The sequence below is a fragment of the Zootoca vivipara genome, chromosome 3 (assembly GCF_965207765.1).
Source record: "Zootoca vivipara chromosome 3, rZooViv2.hap1.1, whole genome shotgun sequence".
NCBI classification, from domain to species: Eukaryota; Metazoa; Chordata; class Lepidosauria; order Squamata; family Lacertidae; genus Zootoca; species Zootoca vivipara.
The window spans coordinates 62988351-63008122 of NC_142586.1; the positions used below are offsets into that span (position 1 = coordinate 62988351).

The 19772-nt window shown below is 40.9% G+C and overlaps 1 protein-coding gene across 7 annotated transcripts in view; it reads left to right on the plus strand.

The window, feature by feature from the left end:
* The first annotated feature begins 846 nt into the window (after window positions 1–846).
* TAB2 (TGF-beta activated kinase 1 (MAP3K7) binding protein 2) overlaps window positions 847–19772 on the plus strand; it is a 50558-nt gene continuing 31632 nt past the window's right edge. For 3 of the 7 annotated variants that reach the window (XM_088666256.1, XM_088666258.1, XM_088666259.1), the window contains exon 1: window positions 1048–1187. The gene's annotated coding sequence lies outside the window, so the exon portion shown is untranslated. Of the gene's footprint in view, window positions 1188–19772 lie in introns of all 7 variants that reach the window. The other 4 variants (XM_035108784.3, XM_035108786.3, XM_060272739.2 and 1 more) reach the window with 3 other exon arrangements.

Below are 19772 nucleotides of genomic sequence, written 5' to 3' on the forward strand. Positions count from 1 at the left end.
TGTTTTCTCCTGCTCTGGAGGCTAGGACCTGAACTAGTGAGTTCGTTACAAGAAAGGAGATGCCGATTAAATATCACAAAGAAATTTTTGTTGGTAAGAGCTGTTTGGCAGTACAATGGTCTCCAAAGGGAGGTGGAGGACTCTCCTTCCTTGCAATATTTAAGCGGAGCATGGATGGCCATCTGTCATGGATGCTTTAGTTCAGATTCCTGCACTGCAGGGGATTGGACTAGATGATCCCTGGGGTCCCTTCCAACTTTACAGTTGTATGATTCTATTTTTGCTGATTTTGTTTTTATGAAGCACACTCTGCTGAAGTTATTCAAGCTCCACACCCTTCATCTTATACTCTGGATTTCAATTACTTGAAGAGCAAATGCGAATTCGGCCAGGAGGCGGAACTGGGGGAAAGCAGATAAATTAAAAGACAGAGGGAGAAAGATTTCTGGTAAAGCCAGGACAGTTCACAGAACAGTGGAGGGGGAGGAAAACACGTTTCTCCTCATTTCTCTTCCAAGAGGCATTCAGATCTGCAAGTTTTGCGCTGCTCCTAGTGAGGAACAGAGTGGGCAGTTGAAGCCGATGGCTGCAAGAGGCCACACTTCTGTCAAACTCAAACTGACCTCTGCTCTGCTCAGCATTAGTAGCCGTCGCCTAGGCAACGAGAGGAGATTCCCCGCCCCCGCCTGCCCTTCCCTTCTTCTTTTTTCGCCTTGCATCTCGCATCTCGCTCCTCCTCCTCCTCTCCCACTGCTATCCCGTTAGCACTCGGGGCAAGTTCTCGCGATGCTTGCCAACTGGAGTGGCCGCCATATTGTGTGACACTATTTTGATTTGGACTCGGCTGGCTGAGACGCGCAGCGAGAGAAGAAGGAGGTGGACGAGGGGGGAGGGACGGGAGCGACTGGGAAGCCGGAACGGTTCCAAGCGAGGTCGGGAGCGGCGCCTGCAAGACACGCACCCACCCGCCCAGCCGAACCCTCCCTTCCTCTGCCCGCCGCCACAGCAGCACCAGTCACGGAACCCCCCTTCCTCCCTCCCCCGGCGGCGGCGGGAGGAGGCGGCGGCGGCGGCTCAGGAGGGGCTCGGAGGTGTCCGCCTCGCCGGTTGGAGGCGGCGGCGGCGGCGGCGGCGGCGCGGGCGGTAGTGGCGGCGGCTGTGGGAGGCGGAGCCGGTGTCGAAGAAGGGTAAGACTGGACTCTGCGGCCGGAGCGGGCCTGGCGCCGACTGGCTCCTTTTTCCTGCAAAACGCTCGGCCCTGAGAGGCCTGAGAGGGACTGGGCATCCCCCTCCCCTGGTCGGGCCCACTCCGGCCTTCTTCTTTCAGCCGCCCCCCCCCCCGGCGGAGGGAAGAGGCGGCCGGAGAATCCTGAGGTTACAGGCGGGAGCAACCCCAGTCAGCCTCCTTTTCGGAGGGGTGACAGCCCTGCGGGGTCGCTTCTGCAGAGAGTGCCTTTGCTCGCAGTGCGGTGCTGTGCCAGGCAGAGGTGTGTGTTCAGCCCCAGGGTCAGGATCCCCCCAGGCAAAGCTGTCACCACCACGCGAACTCCCCAGCTGAGCCCGGAGGCTGCGACTTTTTTATTCCCTTTCCTTCCCTCTTTGGCCCAGCCCAGCCTGGCTGCTGCCTCCTCCCCACCAACCCCCTGACGGAAACACGCTGCTTGTGGTCTTGGGAAGAGGCTATCCATCCGATCTCGGTGGTCTCCCTGGATCACGTGTGCCACTGTGTCACGGGTAGCGGGTTGTGGCGGGAGGCCTACAAGACAGGGGGCCTCTCTCTCCATGGAAACGAGGGGATGGGGTCACTTTTGCTGCTGATGGGTCACAGGAACGCGGGGAGTGGATCCAGGCGCCCTCTCAGATCTGCAGAGTAAGCCTCACAAGGTGAGGGTTTATTCACGAGTAAGGACTACAATTTCAGTACACTTCACTGGGTAATCCCTGTTGAACATGCCTTTAATAGAGGTGGAGTTGTGATGTCGCTCTTGGTCCAGCCCCCTTGGGGTTTTTATACCTCTGCCCCTATTCCTCTGATTATTGGTGTGGATAGGACTTCTATTACTGCAGCTGTACAGCCAGATTCCCCTAGGAGGTTTACTGGAGGAGTAAGGATTCTTTGAGTTAGCCATATAGGACTTATCTTTTTTTCCTTTACTTATAATTTAAAGTACGGTATGTGCATAGGTGTTGTGCCATTATTCAGTTATGAGACTTTACTCCCAGGTAAAGTGTTCCTGGTAGGGCTGTGGGCAATTTTAATGGCTGAACCTTTGTATTCTTCATTGGGAGTAAGTTTAATTCAGTTCAACCATATATGGGGTTTTACTTGTAGGTAGATGTGTGCTTAGGATTGCTATGAGTCTCAGAGGATTATTGCAGCTTTTCTGTGAAATGATTTTTTTCATTCAGGAGTAGGATTCCAGTCCTTCCTTCTGATTAGACATGGTTAGAGTTGTGCTATGATGCATGTTTACACACTGATCACCCAACAATCCTGTTTGCTCTGGCCTGTATACATTGCTTAGAAGACATAGTCAGAAGTAGGGTCCATTCATTTAAAGGAAGCTTACTCAAAGTTAAGTGGGCTTAGGACACCAGCAAACAATTGCTGCCCATATAGGGTTCTGATGGTACTGAAACTTCAGATTTATTTTCTATACATTAGATTTCAGGCAAGTGCACACAAGGAGAGGGCAGATAAACTGGTGTGAGATGGAAAGAAAAACATCCGTAGAAGATAACAGAAAAGGGGGGAAACTGCACAAAGGGGAGAGGAAATTTGGCTACTCAGGGAGGGAGAACCTTAGTTAGCCTTAATTAAATTAATAAGCAAATCCTATGCATTTCTATTTAGAAGCAAGGCCCACTTATTTTAATGGGATTAACTCTCAAGTAAGTATGCACAAGACTGGAACTTTTATGTTTCAACGTCGATTTGGAATGAACATTAGTTTTATTTAGTTGTTTTTTTTAAAAAAGAATTGTAAAATGACAAGACTTTGCAAGTTAAAAAGAAAGAAAGCTCTTTGCTTTAGAACTACGGTACTACTCTATGTTGCTTCAGTGTGGGCAAATCTAGGGAGTTTCTTCAAACTTCACCATCCAAGAACAGGGCAACAAAAAAGAACTGCTGCCTACATTAGGTTCTGAGGGTGCTGAACCTTTCCCCCAAATCTTCTTCATTTTGATTTCAGGCAAGTTGACATTAGGAAGGGGGAAGAGTTATAGAGAAGTGGATTGAAGTGACAGAGAAGGTGACGCAAGGTGGAAGAGAGCAGCATAAAAAGGGAAGTGAGGGGGAGACAGAGGCAACACCAGCAGGTGAAAGGAAATAGAAGAAGGTGAGCAGGGAGGATAGAGATGTTTGAGAAAGTGAAGAGAATGTAGAAGAAGGCATGAGCAGAGTGAAAAAGGCAACAGGTAGATTAGCTGGTGAAAGTTGTGAAAGAGGATGAGATGAGAACAAGTAACAGAGAAAGGACTAAAAAAGTGGATGGAGGAGACAATGATAAGACATATGGTCAGTGGAGAGAAAAAATAAAGGATTACAGGTGGTGGTGGACAAAATGTGCAACCAGGTAGGTAAAGAAAAAAGCACCAACCAGTGACAGAGGAGGAAAGGTGGTGGTGAAAGGTACAGAAATCAAGAAAGTGATAGAAAGGCTTTCTTTGTAAGAAAATGCAAACATAACGGTGATTTGTGATTTGCTCTCTTGCTCAATATTAACCACAGGCTTCACTGAGGAGAAAGCCCCTAGAAATCAAAGAGATGGTACAATTACTAAAAGGATTCAAAAGTGTGATCAACAGTACATGAAATATTGGTTGACTTGTACTGAAAAAAATATGTCACTACCTCAGTGTGTGATATGTTGTGAGATGCCAGCACTATTAAGTATACATTAAAAGTGAAAATGTGAAAGTGGATCATATGTTCTTAGTTGGGAGTCAGAGATGGGTCTCTACCCTGGATTTGTTCGAGACTGCAGAACTAGGGGATAGGATTGTGAGTCAGAGTGGTGATAATTCCATTGTATAAATGAAGAGGAGAGCCTTGAGCTTGGCCACCTAATCTGTTTGTGGATGAGCTGGGATTTGCACTACAGTCTAGAATCCAGAACCCTTTCAGAGGATGTAATATTGGAGTTACTTGCCATGTATGAAGGCATGTACTCGGACCAGCCACTGAGGAGGCCTTGGAGAGGTGATAGAGAACTTTCCCTTCATGATCTTGAAGGTCTTTTTTAGTTAATGCTTTATGTGTTTTCCGCTTCTTCTTTTTGCAACAAACAGTTCCTTCCATTGACTTCCACTATCTGGATTTGATCTAGAAAGTTTGGGTTAGTTATTTATTAAAATATTTATATATTCCACATTTCCCATTCCTTTTAAAGAGCATTCAAGTTGTGTAATAATATTTCAATTAAAACAATGATAGATTATTTAAAAAGCAAATACAGTACAAAAATTGAAAGATTCAAACAACTATTTTGGACAGTATTTAGTCATAGCCTAAAAGTCCTGCAAAACAGAATAGTATTTATTAAGCCCTGGAAAGTCATCAAGGGTGGGGGCATACAAGCAGGGAATTCCAGTGTCTGAACACCACTGAACAGTGGAAAGGCTCATTTCCAGGTTCCCACTAGATTCTGGTTCTAATTCACTGAACTTTAAAGGTAATGAACAGCATCTAAAATTGTCGTGTTAAGTGAACCTGCCAAAGCAGCTGAAGTTAATAGTGGTCACATAGTCTCTAGCACTTTCCATAGTAAAAATTCTTACTGTTGCATTCTGCACAAACTAAAGGCTGCAAGCACTGTTCAAGGGCTGCCCCGTGTAGAGTGTGTTTCAGTCATCCAACCTGGATGTCACTAAGACACGTGTGACCCTGGCCAGACCATCTTTTTCCAGGAACCTAACATGAGCTAAAGCATTGTTGGCCATGATTGCTATATTGGCATCCAGGAGCAAATAACTTTGGCACTGATTTTTGTTAAGAGAAGCAAAGCCCTGTCCAGGTTATATTCCCATTCTTGGATCAGCTCTCCTATTGACCAGTACCGGTAGCAATCCCTCTTATTAGATCATATGCATTCATTTACTGCTAAACACCAACTAAGAGCCTCCACTGTTTCCTTGAACTTGGGACAAAAAGGAAATACTGTATAGAATTGGGTGTCATCACAGCAACAGTGCCCCCAAATTCCTCAATAACTCTTCCTAGCAGTTTAATGTAGATGTTAAATTCTATAGAGGGCAGAACAGAATTCTGCTGAATCTTACAGACTGGAAGTAATGGGGCTGAGCATTAGTTCCCCCACCCTGTACCATCAGCTGGAACCTACTGTCAATGAGGACTAGGGCTACCAGAAAATTGTGTCCCAGGCCCAGCTCCATCCTGACAGTAAAGAATGAAACCACAGTCCCGGTACTGAAAGCAATTGAGAGGTCCTGTGAAACCCAGAAGGTTGTGCTTCCTCTGTCCAATATATAGCAGGTTTTTTCCTTCTTTTCAATGGGTTTTCATAAAGAAAAACTTGATTTAGTTCTATGCGTATGAGTTAGAATTAGCTGTGTTGAAGTGTCTGGCTAACGTGGTGTTCCCTTCCCTTTCCTCTACCCATTTTGCCAGGAGCAGGGCTTCATTAATGTTCACTTTCAAAAATGGGAGGAATGCCCTCCCATCAGATGTCAAGGAAATAAACATCTATCTGACTTTTAGAAGACATTTGAAGGAAGCCTTATACAGGGAGGTTTTAAATGTTTGAAGCTTTTAATGTTTTAATATTTTGTTGGAAGCTGCCCAGAGTGACTAGGACAACCCATACAGATGGGAGGCATATAAAAAATATAATCATCATCATCAAGGCTGCTACCAGTTTCCAGATAAACCAACTTCAGGCCATGGTTCATGAAGCTGGCTTTTTAAATCAGTTTGTTTTAAGCCACAACCTCTGGTTTGTATATACTGTAATACCAAGCAAGGATTATTTGAAAGTGGAACTTCAAGGTTTCTTCTTGCCATGTGAGAGCAGGTGTGTGTGTGTGTGTGTGTGTGTGTGTGTGTGTAAGTAAGCAAGCCTGAGGCTTTGCTGTGACTCACTTTAGCTCTTGCACATACGGTAGTGCTAAACCATCCTTGTGTCATATGTGAAGTAGCCCATTAAATCTATGTACTAACTAGTTTTTAAAAAAGGTTTGCAGCCAGCAGCATAGGACAACTCTCCCTCACCTTGTTAAATCTCAGAACAATGAGAAAAGAGTTTATGGTATTGGGGGGGGGGGTAGTAGGTCTAGGGTAGGAGATGCTCCATTGTATGAAATCCTTCATTGTGTATTTACCAAATTTGGCAGTGGTAGTTAAGAGTAAAAAGCTTTGCAAGTGCAAATATATATTGGGTTTGTGCCTATATTTTTGGATGATAGTATTTTCTTTTGTTTGGGTTAATTTTAGTTAGCTAAAAGCAATTTCTGTTTGTTGGAACAGCTGGCTTGCTGCTTTTATCATGCTGCTAGATCAAGTGTATTTTTTGGAAGAGTTCAGCAGTTGTTAAAAGCCATATAAGTAAACTTCTCAACAATTACTTTTGATGAACCGTAGTTAAGATATCCCTTTTTGAGTTTGAGACAGGATGGGTAAAACTGGGACTGCCATTGATAAAATGTGAACACTAGTTTTCTTTTTCTAAACTGTATGCAAGTATGAATTTGGAAGGGACAGAATTATAAGAAGGAAGCAGAAGTGAATGCTGTACTCTTTGAGTAGAATTCAGTGTTGTGCTCTTACAATTGTTCTGTCTGCACAAGCATTGCAGCTTGCTAGATGGAATGATCCACCCTCTCCCCCCATGTGCTGCTCTGGGGTTTCTCCCAACCTCCAAAGTGCCATTTCTTGGAGGTGGGAGGGAGCCCTGTTGTGCAAGCGGAAATTCTTGCACAGGGATTCCCCAATGGGGCTGATGTGGTGAATCCAGCAATGTTTAGATCCTGGTCTAGTGCATATTGGCTATGGCATGCAAATATTGGGTGTTAACTAAGAATATAATGTGTGTCATCTACATTTATAATCTTTAAAAAGTTAGTGCCACTGGTGGAATGTTTGCTGAGTAGACATGCAGTAACTGCTGGAGCTCTAGGCATTTGGTGGTAGTAATATGAAACACAAAAGCACTGGATAATACTTTAATATGCATACTGTATTCAGTAATAACAACATGTGAGATCTGCTTGAAAATGTTGCAGTGTAGAGTGCTCCAGTTCAGAGAGTTAAGCCCTTTTTCCAGAGCCATCTCCCCTTCTCTGACTTTGCCATACCCCTTCACCTGATACTCAGCATTCTGTAGCCACAGAGTATACTCATGTCTTACCTCTTAGCATTTTTTCCTAAATATTGTTTGTGTGTCTACAAACTTTGGGCTTCCCCCGAGCACTCTGATAGCTCCCGCTTTTTCCAGTTGGTGCTGTTTTGGTTCTAATCCTGTCAGCACTTGACAGCTGGGATTGCTGTTAAAGTAGTAATTTTAATGCAGTTGTTAAGAGTTCAATAAGAATATTTTGAATTTTCATAGAAACCTTAGCACCTTCCATTAGAGTCAGTTGCTGAAAAGTCAGAAATCATTTTAATTAGTTGCTGTCAATTTTCATTTAAGTAATACTTATCAAAAAGGCAAAGCATCTTACCTTTTGAATTTTGAATGGAAATGTATTGCTACCCCGAATCTATAAAAAATTAAATGCTGCCTTAGCTGCATTTCATATCTTTCTTCAATGATAATATAAAGTTTAAATTGACATCACTTAATGTACATGGTTCAGCCTAATTTGTTCAGTGTAAATTTTACTATTCTTTATTCACTAATATTACTGAATGAGTTAAGTAGTTGAGTATTGACAGTGGAAGGGGCAAACGTTTCAACTCTTAGCAGTCATAAGTTTTGAATAGGACTAGCAAAGAAGCATGCCCGTTACTGTACTCGGAGGGGCACACCAGAAATCTGTCATAAGCTAATTTCAGGGCTTAGTTTGAGTGAGTATGTGGACCTGCAAAAGCTCTCACAAATTTTACCTATATACCTAAAACATGTGAAACAGTATAAACAAGACCTTTGAGGATGTACATAGCATATTTTTCTTGGTATTGAATTCTTGCAGCCAGTCTCTACATTTTAGCATGAGTTTTCAAGTCAGAATCTGTGGCTTTCTAGATAATTTTATCTCTGTATATAATGTCATTGTATCACTTTCTGATCTTGGTCAGTACTGCACTGTAGCTGAAATACATTTAGTTTTTGAAATATACTGTTAATTGTTTTTCAAAAATCTTACAGATATAATACTTTTAAAAAGTAATTTATTTTGTCCTTTTGTATACCTTCTTTTCCCCCTTTTCTTTTAGCATCTTAGCTATCATGCTTTCAAATGTGTCTTTGTCATAATGAAAGCTATCAGCATGCACCTTTATAAAGAAGCTGTAGTTCTTGGGGTGGGGGTAAATTACCATTTTTACTGGGATGTTTTATGATGTTATTATAGATAGTTGTTATATCTCTTTATCTTTAATTTAAAAAAAATTAAAAAGAAAAAGCAGCCCACAAGTGACATGGCACTATGTTGATTCTTGGACATTCATTGTTTCTTTGAACAGTATATGTGCATGCTTTACATGTGGTGTTTCCCCCACATGCTGTTGTTAATGTGCTATGCTGTTACTAACTTGAATGTATGTTGGGGTTTTAAGTATTTTGTTTGTTGTTATTTGGGGTCTCTTTGGAAATAGAGGAGGGATAGATTTTTTTTCACATAAATTATACTTCCACCATAAACCGTATGCTGGAGAGGTACAAGTTCTTCATATGTGCCTTTTCTCTACATAGAGATGATCTAGCCGCTTTTTCATACATAGCATTTCCCTATATGGGAATTAACCCTACATACAAAAATGACACACATAAAGAAGTTGTACCTGTCCAGACCACATTTTGTTGGAAAAGTGTAGTGTAACCCATCCTAATTTTAATATTAGTTAGAGGAAAGATACTGATTTAAGCATATATATCAGAAGTAGAATGTACAGTAGTGTTTACTCTGTTACTCTTTTGTGTTGAGAATATTCTGTTCCCCCTTCATCTTAATCAGCAAAAGCCACTTTAAGTGGAGAGATTCCTATTTGTCATATCTAGTTCTAGCTGATCCATAAGATTAATTTATTACTGTACTAGGGCTTATAGAGAGCACCTTGCAAGGAATTTCACGGCAATACTACTTTGGTGACAGGTGTGGATCAGAAAATTGTCCTAGAAATTGGGAGGCCTCCCATAAGTGGTTTTTGGCCTGGCAAATCATTGCTGGGATATTTAAGCCTACTTTATTAAATATTTGTCAGTGGAAAAGGGTGAATTGCATCTAATTGACAATGCAGCAGTAACCGTGTATACTCAGACATAACTCCTGTTGAATTCAATGGGGCTGACCCCCAGGAAGAGGGTTGCAGCCCCGGTCATATTTAGAAAAGACCCATTCACATGAACGGATTAAGTTAGTTGTGAGATGCTTAAAGTTGATTGATTTCTATAGATCTACTCTGAGTATGACTTACATTTTTTTAAAGTCCAGTTTCCATTTTGTAATAGGAAAGTGAAACTTCGGTATAGAGAGAGTATTTTAAAGGCAGAAGTAGTCTAAATAACTGAATACATAGGGTACTATCTGCCATCAAGCATTGTGGTTAAGAATAATGGAAAGAGTCTGCATGCCAAATAAAGTAGAGTTTCTGAACTCGCTACAAATTCATGGCTGAGCAATCCAACTCCTTTGAATGTTTCTGCAGCATTTAACATTCAGTGTCATATAGTAGTTCCTTTTTCTTTTTTACAAGAAAGAGAATTAAAATACATATTGATTCAAAGTTTGTTATTTGCAGTTGTACTCAAAGTACAAATATTTAAATAGCCAAACTCAAATTTGTTTCTTCCAGCAGAGCATAAACTTTCTTTGAAACTTTTATTACTTCATTGGTACTATCTATGTTGTATATAATAATTACTTCGGTTAATTTGTTGTAAAAAAGCAAAGTCAGTGAAGATCTTGAAAAATCAAGTTAATCCGTACTTATGGTAATATATTTTATGGCAGAAAAACAAACCTAGGCAACTAAATATATTATTACTTTTGAAAAATATGAAATGCAAGGTACAATTCCATTAATTCAGTTTTCAGTGGCTATGTGCCCAACAATTGATGAAATGATTTCTAGAGAATGTTTTGTTGCTGTACCTGTGTAAAGTTTCCCATCAGTATGGGGGATTGTTTTTCTTGCAGGACACAGTGTTTTAACAGTTCTAGAAATAATTAAGTCAGATACAAGGAAAGTCATTTTGTGATAAACATGCCCTTCTATAAAATGGCTGTGCATGGTCATTTTTTATGGGAATATGGAAAATTGTACCCATACTATTCTGAGCATGCATGCAGATCAAATTTCACTTTCTTTAGTGATAAGCAATTTAAAACTTACTCAATCCTGTTAAGAGCATGTGTGGAATTCAGTCAGCTTTTACTGCAAGGAAATAAATGCTTCAGAACAGTACGTCTGTTGTTGTGCTTAGTAGTTGAGAGTAAAACTTCTGTTTTGGAGCTGCAGGGCATGGCATCCTTTAAAAAAAATCAGTGATAAAAGACAACATTCAAGTTCTAACTTCTACATTAACTGCTAATATGTATTTAACATTTCCAGATTGAAAAGTGTATTTAACATTTCCAGATTCATATATCTATAAAGGAACATGCCTTTTTCTTATGAAGATCAGTTAAAATAGAATCAGTGATGCTGCCTTTGAACTTAGTTTGTTTAATCTGTGAAATTGCAATCTTGTCTGTAATGCACACAGGCAGATCTAGTTGGGTTAAGGGAGAGGTGAATGTATGCAGTACTAGTTTTATGATACTAAGGCTACATAATTTGGTAAATTCTAAGCATTTTGTTGTGTTTCTAGTAATTGTCAAAGAGGAAGAAGAAGAAATTCTTTCCCATGTCTCGTTGCTTCACAGCCTTGTGCAACTTTGGCTGTTATTCAGACAAAGCTTTGCTTTCTTTGGATATCCACAATATGTGCATGTGCACTTGGAAGTTCAATTGGACTTACTTCCATGTGAGTGTAGATGAGATTGAAGTTTTAGGGCAGTACACAAGACAGCTCTGCAAATTATGTGTGGGATTGTTAGCCTACAAAAAAAGTTAATAGTCTGCCAGTCATGCATATGTATGTTAGCTATCTTTGCTCATTGGTAGCTTGAAGGGAGGAGAAAGTAGCAATAGTCTCTATAGAAATGCTTGCCTACTTAAATGTTTCAGATAAAATTCTCGCAAGACTCGCAAGTGCCCCTTTACAAGAACATCACACAGGACTCTGCACAAGTCGAACTCAAGCATGGGAAATTGAGGAAGGGAACACTGTTGAGGCCCAAAGTTCTAATTGGCCCATTGCCATGTGTGGGGGGGAATGGAAGCCAAATTGTATATCGTGCTTGAGATGAATATGCAAACTTATGTGCATCTGGATGAGATGGCTAGATTAGATATACTGTAATGAAATTTACTAGAGGCAGTCTGAAACAGCGTTGGAACAGAACACACAATATTCTGAACAGTGAACTGCTGGTCCAACTCCTTCTTCCAGATCTAGAACAAAGAAAGTGAGTGTGCTTTTAGAGGTCGCTCTAGAACTTGCTAAAGAGAGAGAGAGATACTTGCCACTCTTTTTAAGAGATAATGTATGCCATCCTTTGTGACATGCTAAAGAGTGCCAAAGTTTATGGAATTTCCTATGGACTGGAGACAACAGGCTGTGGTAGCAGGAGTGTTCCATACTAGGGACACTGAGGTACCTGGTATAGTAGGGCTAGTGGTACTAAAAATATTTATATGCCTAGAACTTAATAAAAAATTCCTTCAGTAGCACCTTAAAGACCAACTAAGTTTTTATTTTGCACACGAAAGCTCATACCAAAATAAAAACTTAGTTGGTCTTTAAGGTGCTACTGAAGGAATTTTTTATTTTACTTTGACCCAGACCAACACGGCTACCTACTTGTAGCCTAGAACTTAAAATGAGTAAATGAATTAAACCTCTGATACTAGAGCCTAGGTAACAGTATCTAAATTTATCACATCTGCATAAATTTTCTGGCTTTTCTGGCTAGAAATACAAATCAGACATCTAGATGTTTATGCTTAAAATTAAAATAAGTTAATAATCCTGGTAGTGTTTGCACAGCTAGATGCCACTCTGGTTACAGCTTTCTTTGAAAAGGGGATGTGGAAAGAAAAGGTGCATTGAACATCTGGTTTCTCTGCAGCATCAGCATGGGTACGTTTGAATGGGTTTAGGAGCATGAACTTTTCTTTAAACCCCCATTTGGGCAAAATAAAAAAATTCCTTCCAGTAGCACCTTAGAGACCAACTAAGTACCCTATTTGGGCATGCATCCTCACAATTACAAATGCATAACAGGGAAGAGTGGGGCTACAGTCATTGGCCCCACTCCCTCTGTCGTGTCCCCCACTGCCTGGCTGCACCGCATTCTTTGTATTGGAGGAGAAAGTCTGAAGTGGAGCACCTACTCTATAGGCTTCTTGTGTGGTTTAGAAATGGAACATACACATGTAGAACAAGCTTCCCACTTTAGACTTTGCCCTTCCAATATGTGTAGGGTGGCAGGGCTGGATAGTGGGTTCAACAGAGGTGGTACAGCCAGCAATGAAGTCCATCTCCCCCTACCCAAGACAATTGTAATCTCCATGGCACAAGCAATTCATGTATCGTATTTTTACAAGGGCATATAAAATGTTACATGTATGCAAAGTTTTTTTTGTTTTTCCTCAAGTTATTATTATTGTTTGATTTATTGTTGTTGTTGTTGTTTAGTCTCCTGTCCAACTCTTCGTGACCCCATGGACCAGAGCACGCCAGGCACTCCTGTCTTGGTTTGATTTATTACCTATCCTTTTAACCATATGGTCCCTGGGTGGAGCACAACAATCTAAGCAAAATCAGAAACAATTTTAAACAAATTGCTATCACAAGAATGGGGTGGGTCCTAAAAATGTACGTGTCAAGTGTCAAAAGGCTGGGATAAAGAGGTGCATCTTCAGTATGTAATGAAAACTGTATATTGAAGTTGCTGGATGTATCTTTGGGATGGAATTCCGCAGCTTAGGGGCTGCCACAGAGAATGCCTCCTCCTGGGTCACTACCCCTGAACTTCTCAGGGCTGTGGAACTACCAAGAAGGCCTAGAACAGGCATCCCCCAACCTGCAACCCTCCAGATGTTTTGGTCTACAACTCCCATGGTCCCTAGCTAGCAGGGCCAGTGGTCAGGGATGATGGGAATTGTAGTCCAAAACATCTGGAGGGACGAAGGTTGGGGATGCCTAGCCTAGAACCATATTTGATGATCTAGTCTAGGAGTGTGCTCTGTATTTTTCATTAACTTCCTGTTGTTCCTTTGCATTCTAGCCTTCTCCTGCTCTAAGGCAGGTGCTACCAGTTTCTTCTTCAGCTCTAGCCTGGCCACAGGTGGTTTTTTTATCAGTCAAAAATATAATGGAAACTAAAGGGTTGGGCTTTGATGTGGGATATCTAGGTAAAAATTCTCACTTAGTTGTGGGTGATCATGGCCTAAGATAGGATTATTTTTCTTTAAAGCAGCAGTTGTTTCAGTTGGTTTGTATATATGGTGTGCTGCAGTGCTCCTCCTTCAGCATTCTAAAGAAAGGCAATCTTTAAGATCTGTTAGAGTATGGGGGAAATTGTGGAGGTTCTTCAGCTGTCTTAGCGCCCCCACTCTGCTCTGAGGAAAGACACTAGCATCTTCCATCAGAGTGCAACTGGGAAGACTGGCTGAGTTAGCCTTGGATAATTCCATAGTTGTAAGGAAAAGCAGCAACATTTGGGCATTTTAGTTCAAAAGCTGATTAAAGGGTAATGAGACATGGCAGAGGTTATAAAATTATGCATGATATGGATCAAGTGATTAGGATAAGTCTACCAATGCCAATAAATCTATTGAACTTGAGCTGTAGAGGCAGTGTGTATCCTAGTACCACTTGCAGGGGGAGCAGCAGAGGGATATGGTCACTGTTTTCAAATCCTCCTTGTGGGCTTCCTAGAGGCATGTGATTGGCCACTATAGGAAAACAGGATGTTGGGACTAAATGGACCGTTTCTTTGATCCAGCACAGATACCATATATTCCGGCGTATAAGATGACTGGGCGTATAAGACGACTCCCAACTTTTCCAGTTAAAATATAGAGTTTGGGATATACTCACCGTATAAGAAATACGACCCAGCGTACAAGACGATCCCCGACTTTTGAGAAGATTTTCCTGAGTTAAAAAGTAGTCTTATAAGCAGGAATATACAGTACTCTTAAGGGTCTGTAGTTATTCTCCTTTTTACTATAGAAAATGAAGCTATAGTCTTATTTTTGCCAGATTCTGTTGAAAAGCCCACATCTGCATTTTTTAATTGGCCCTTTTAAAACCCACAATTTAGTATTTTTGCTGGGAAAGCATTAGGAAATTGGAATTGGTGAGATTTGGAATGTTAACCTTGTGTTTGAGATAGAATAATAGTTGAACATTCTCTACAGTTTATCTACAAAAAAATTTACTTAGGGCTCTTCACAAAGGTGACTGTCAATTTTCTTTTCGACATGGTGGTGGATCTTTGTATATATGTATGTTTCAGCCTAGGGACCCAGGTGGCGCTGTGGGTTAAACCACAAAGTCTAGGGCTTGCTGATCAGAAGGTCGGCGGTTTGATTCCCTGTGACAGGGTGAGCTCCCGTTGCTCGTTCCCAGCTCCTGCCAACCTAGCAGTTCGAAAGCATGTCAAAGTGCAAGTAGATAAATAGGGACCGCTCCGGCGGGAAGGTAAACGGCGTTTCCGTGTGCTGCTCTGGTTTGCCAGAAGCAGCTTTGTCATGCTGGCCACATGACCCAGAAGCTGTCTGCGGACAAACGCTGGCTCCCTTGGCCTATAGAGCGAGATGAGCGCCGCAACCCCAGAGTCGGACACGACTGGACCTGATGGTCAGGGGCCCCTTTACTTTTATGTTTCAGCCTATAGTTCTGAGCCTACTTGTGACTGATTTTTCTCCTGTTTCTCCTTTGCACTGTAGCTTCTGTGTCATATCCCAAGCTTCCTCTTTAAGTCCTCCAACCTATAGGAGACCCATCAGCTACCCCAGGCATCCCCAACCTTCGCCCTCCAGATGTTTTGGACTACAGTTCCCATCTTCCCCGACTACTGGTCCTGTTAGCTAGGGATCATGGGAGTTGTAGGCCAAAACATCTGGAGGGCCGCAGTTTGGGGGTGCCTGAGCTACCCTCACCTGGTTCAGGCAGCTAGTCAAAGCTATTTCCAGGGTGTGGCTGCTGTCACATGCTGACAGTTTTTAGGTGCCAGAGCTGAGTGCAGGGTGGGGACCAAAGGTGGGCAAACTGCCACAGAAGGAATATGACTTGTCCCCCACCAGTTGTACTACCCCTCCCCTAACACTCCATACACCCAAAACTTCCAGTGTACACTCAGTATATCATCCATTTTCAGGCATTTAGCTTTTGTTTCCCCTGTATTTTAAAATGTTGAATGTAACTTTTCACAGGTGTTTAATCAGAAATGACCGTGTATAACCATGTGCAAAATAGGCAGTTATAAATTGAAGAAATATATTTTGATAGCACTCCAACCCTGAGCTAGAGAAGTTCTTAATATTTGATGTCGTATTGCGTTTTAATTTGTTTGAAGCCACCCAGTGTGGCTGGGGGAACCCAGTCAGATGGGTGGCATATTATTATTTTTCTTTACAGAGATTGTTTTCTGCATGTTACATGATTTAGAACTTTGGGGTCTCAACTGACCATTAGTCCAGGAGTTGCAGAATCTTCAAAATTCCTTTCTAAAGAAAGTATTGGCCCTCCCTGATGGTATTCCTACTGCATATATCCATGCAGAAGTGGGTTGGCCTTCTGCTCAGGCAAAAAAGCAAGTTCAGCTCTTAAATTTTCAAAAGAGAATGCTAACTATGCCATCTTCCCACTTGGTTTCTATAGTTTATGGCTCATCCCCTTAAATTCTGCTTTACACATAACATCCAGTGACATATATCAATCTCTGTTGAATTTCCTTGCGTATGAGAGAGCTTCTTTGAATGATGTGTAAACTATCCATTCTTTGAGATTTTTTAGACTTGTATCCATGTTTCAAGGTAGACCATGAAAAAGCTACCTATTTGGAGTTAATTACTCTGGCTCCCCATAAAACTGCTTTTACGGAATTAGGACTTTGTGTTTTACGCTCTGCCTTTTTGGATGGCAGCTATAAGAAATTCTGCTTGGGACAGCATTTCTGTGTGAGGTGTAAAACAGCATTGAGGGCATTGTTCACTATATTACTCAGTGCCCTCTATATAAGATCCAGATGAAGAATACTTGCTGTGAGTTTACTCACAGAAATAATTTTGTTACGCCAAGTGAGTTTGTGTGCTTTTTACTGTTAGAGAAGGTTTAAATTGCATTACCTTGTGTGTCTCTGTATTTGTGCTAGCTGCTAGGAAATTGGAGAGTCATATTTGTGGCTCATCTTTGAGTGTTTGTTATCCTTGATGTGGTTTATAGCTAAACAAATAAAATTGCTACTAGTACTACTTTGATAGCTGAAGCTTAGGGTTCATAAAGGGATTTGAAAAACTAACATTAAACCAAGCCTTTAAATTGTTAAAATTTTCTTAACTTGGGTGATATTCTTTTTTTTTCCATTAAAAAAAGCCTTTACTGTATTTATAATAAACAATGTCACAACAATTAAGAAAAAGTAAATTTCCAATTTCAACTACTTAGTAGAAACGTATACACAAAACCAAAAGAAGAAAAAAGAAAGCATAGAAAAAAGAAATATATCTTACAATGCAAAGATAAAACAATTTAGGACAAATTATGAATCAGCACCATAATCCTCTTTGCATTATCACAATACAAAAAATACAAACAAAATATTGACTTCCATCAACCGCACAGCACTTCACTTCCATCTTGTTCATCTAACTGTTTTCTCCCCCCCCCCTTTATATTTTACTTAAATTTATGTTAACGTAAATCATCCTTCAACCTTTTGACTCTTCATGAGTTCAATCTAAACTCAACCAGATCTTCAACTTTGAATCTTGTTTCTTAAAATACTCATTCAGACATTCCCATTCTTTTTTCACTAAGCTTTTAGGTTTATGTCTTACTATGTCTGTTAATTTGGCTAATTCTAAATATTCACATACTTTACAGAGCCATTCCTCTGTAAAGGAGGATATCTGTGGGTATCTGTTTTCCTTTCCAATATTTCGCAACCAACCTGGGTGGTATTCAACTCAATTTTACCCATAGTAGACCCACTTGAAATTGGTAGCCCATTAGGTGTTCTCTGAGTAAAACATCGTTGAATACCGCTCCCTGTCATTACTGTTATGTTATGTACACACTTGCACAATTTTCAGTTGCACACTACAGTAGTGCCTCGCTAGACGAAATTAATTCGTTCCACAGGTCTTTTCTTATAGCGAAAAAAAATCGTCTAGCGAATCCCATAGGAATGCATTGATTTTTTTTGGATTTTTTTTTTGCCCATAGGAACGCATTAATTGAATTCCAATGCATTCCTATGGGAAACCGCGATTCGCTAGATGAATTTTTCGTAAAACGCATTCGTCTAGCGAGGCAAGCTCTGCTCGAAAAATCCTTTCGTTAAGCGGAAATTTCGTTAAGCAGGGCATTCGTTAAGCGAGGCACCACTGTAATTACTTTTTTCGTATGGGGGCAGATAGCTTCAGCAACTGGCAGCAGTTGCGGGTACAGGTAGGGTGCAAGAAACTGATAAGTAGTTTCCCTTGTCCTGATGCATTTTGCAAAGAAGATTATTTCCCTGCATTTCTGTTGGTGTATCATCATTCTCTCAGAACTGTGCATACCATGGGCTGGATGACGGCCATTGAATTTGGACTTAACTGGAGAGTTTCAGAAAACTAAAATGTTTTTATCTGGTTTTGCAACCACGTTTTCTATTTTTTTTAGTTATGAATGCTTAAAGCAAACCTTTATAAAAGCTTATCTGGGTGTCCACAAGCCTTTTGCCCAGACCCTGTTTTCTGTGCCTTTTAGCCCCTACTGCTTCTCCATTGTTTTGTTTTCTTCAACAACCATGAACATTGGTGCTACAGAGTGATAAAAAAATAAAGCTGTGTTTATCATGATTGTAAAAATAGTGCATCTGCATCAAGAACTATGTTTTGTTTTTCACGCACTTAGTTTTGTTTTGTACCTCATTTTCTACTTTTATAAATAAAGTTTTTGAAAATAAAAATGAACAATGTTTTGCTACAATGGTGACTGTTGAAATTGTTTGGCAGACTGGTGTTCAGTAGCATGCACAGTTTCCTGATGACCTATGTAAGTTGCACTTCTTCCGAATTCGCAATTACCATTTGGAATACAGTGGAACCTCGGTTTATGAACACCTCGGTTTATGAATTTTCGGTTTATGAACGCCGCGGACCCATCTGGAACGGATTAATTCACTTTCCATTACTTTTAATGGGAAAGTTCGCTTCAGTTTATGAACGCTTCAGTTTATGAACAGACTTCCGGAACCAATTACACCCATGTTTCAGTTTATGAACGCTTCAGTTTAAGTACTCTGCGGACCCGTCTGGAACGGATTAATCCACTTTCCATTACTTTCAATGGGAAAGTTCGCTTCAGTTTATGAACGGTTACTCCGCGGACCATCTGGAACGGATTAATCCACTTTCCATTACTTTCAATGGGAAAGTTCGCTTCAGTTTATGAACAGACTTCCGGAACCAATTGTGTTCATAAACCGAGGTACCACTGTATGTCTTCTTGCCAGATACAATTCATGCCATTGCCAGAAGCGTTTACCAAATCATGCAAGAAAGATGTAGTTAACAGTTTAACCGACCTTTAGATGTAGAAAGATCTTGTGGACGGTTTGCAGATGTGTTCATTATACACTTTGTCAGATTATTAGAATTCTGTTTATATATTATTGTTTTGGGAGTAGGTGAATGTTGGAAGCTGGCTTTTAGATTTATATGCAGATTTATATAGTTATGCAGAAGAAATAATGATACTTGATTTATTTAATCACATCACAATCAGGCATGACTCAAAATCAGAATCCAGTGCAGAACTTTGCAGGTAGAGGCTGAGTCTCAGGGTCATCTAATAAGTTCAGTGGGACAAAGTACACAAGTTTCAACATGAGCTGAGAGGCACAAACCCTGGTATCATCAGGGCAGATGGGTGGATTAACCCATTTCCTAGTTGTGTCACTGAGTATTTGCCTAACCTCATCATAAGACAGAATTTGGTGCAGGGACCTCATCATATGTTCTCTAATGCTGCCATGAGAGGGAGGGCCCTTAAGGGTCGATACATTTTCAGCATTGGTAAAGCATGAAAACTGGCCACATTACAAGGTAGGGAATGATGGCTTTGCTTGCTGGGAAATGGGTGTATATTCTCTTTCCTGGTCTCTTCTCAAGGAACAGGAGATTTGGAAACATATGGCGCAACAGCCAAGTGCAGTTTTAATAAAAACTTTGTCAGTGAAAAACAAAATGCACAAATCTATGGTAGCTAAGTTTTAGAGAGAGAGTAAATTATTGAAGCTCCATTATCGTTCTTTCTGCTTGTAAA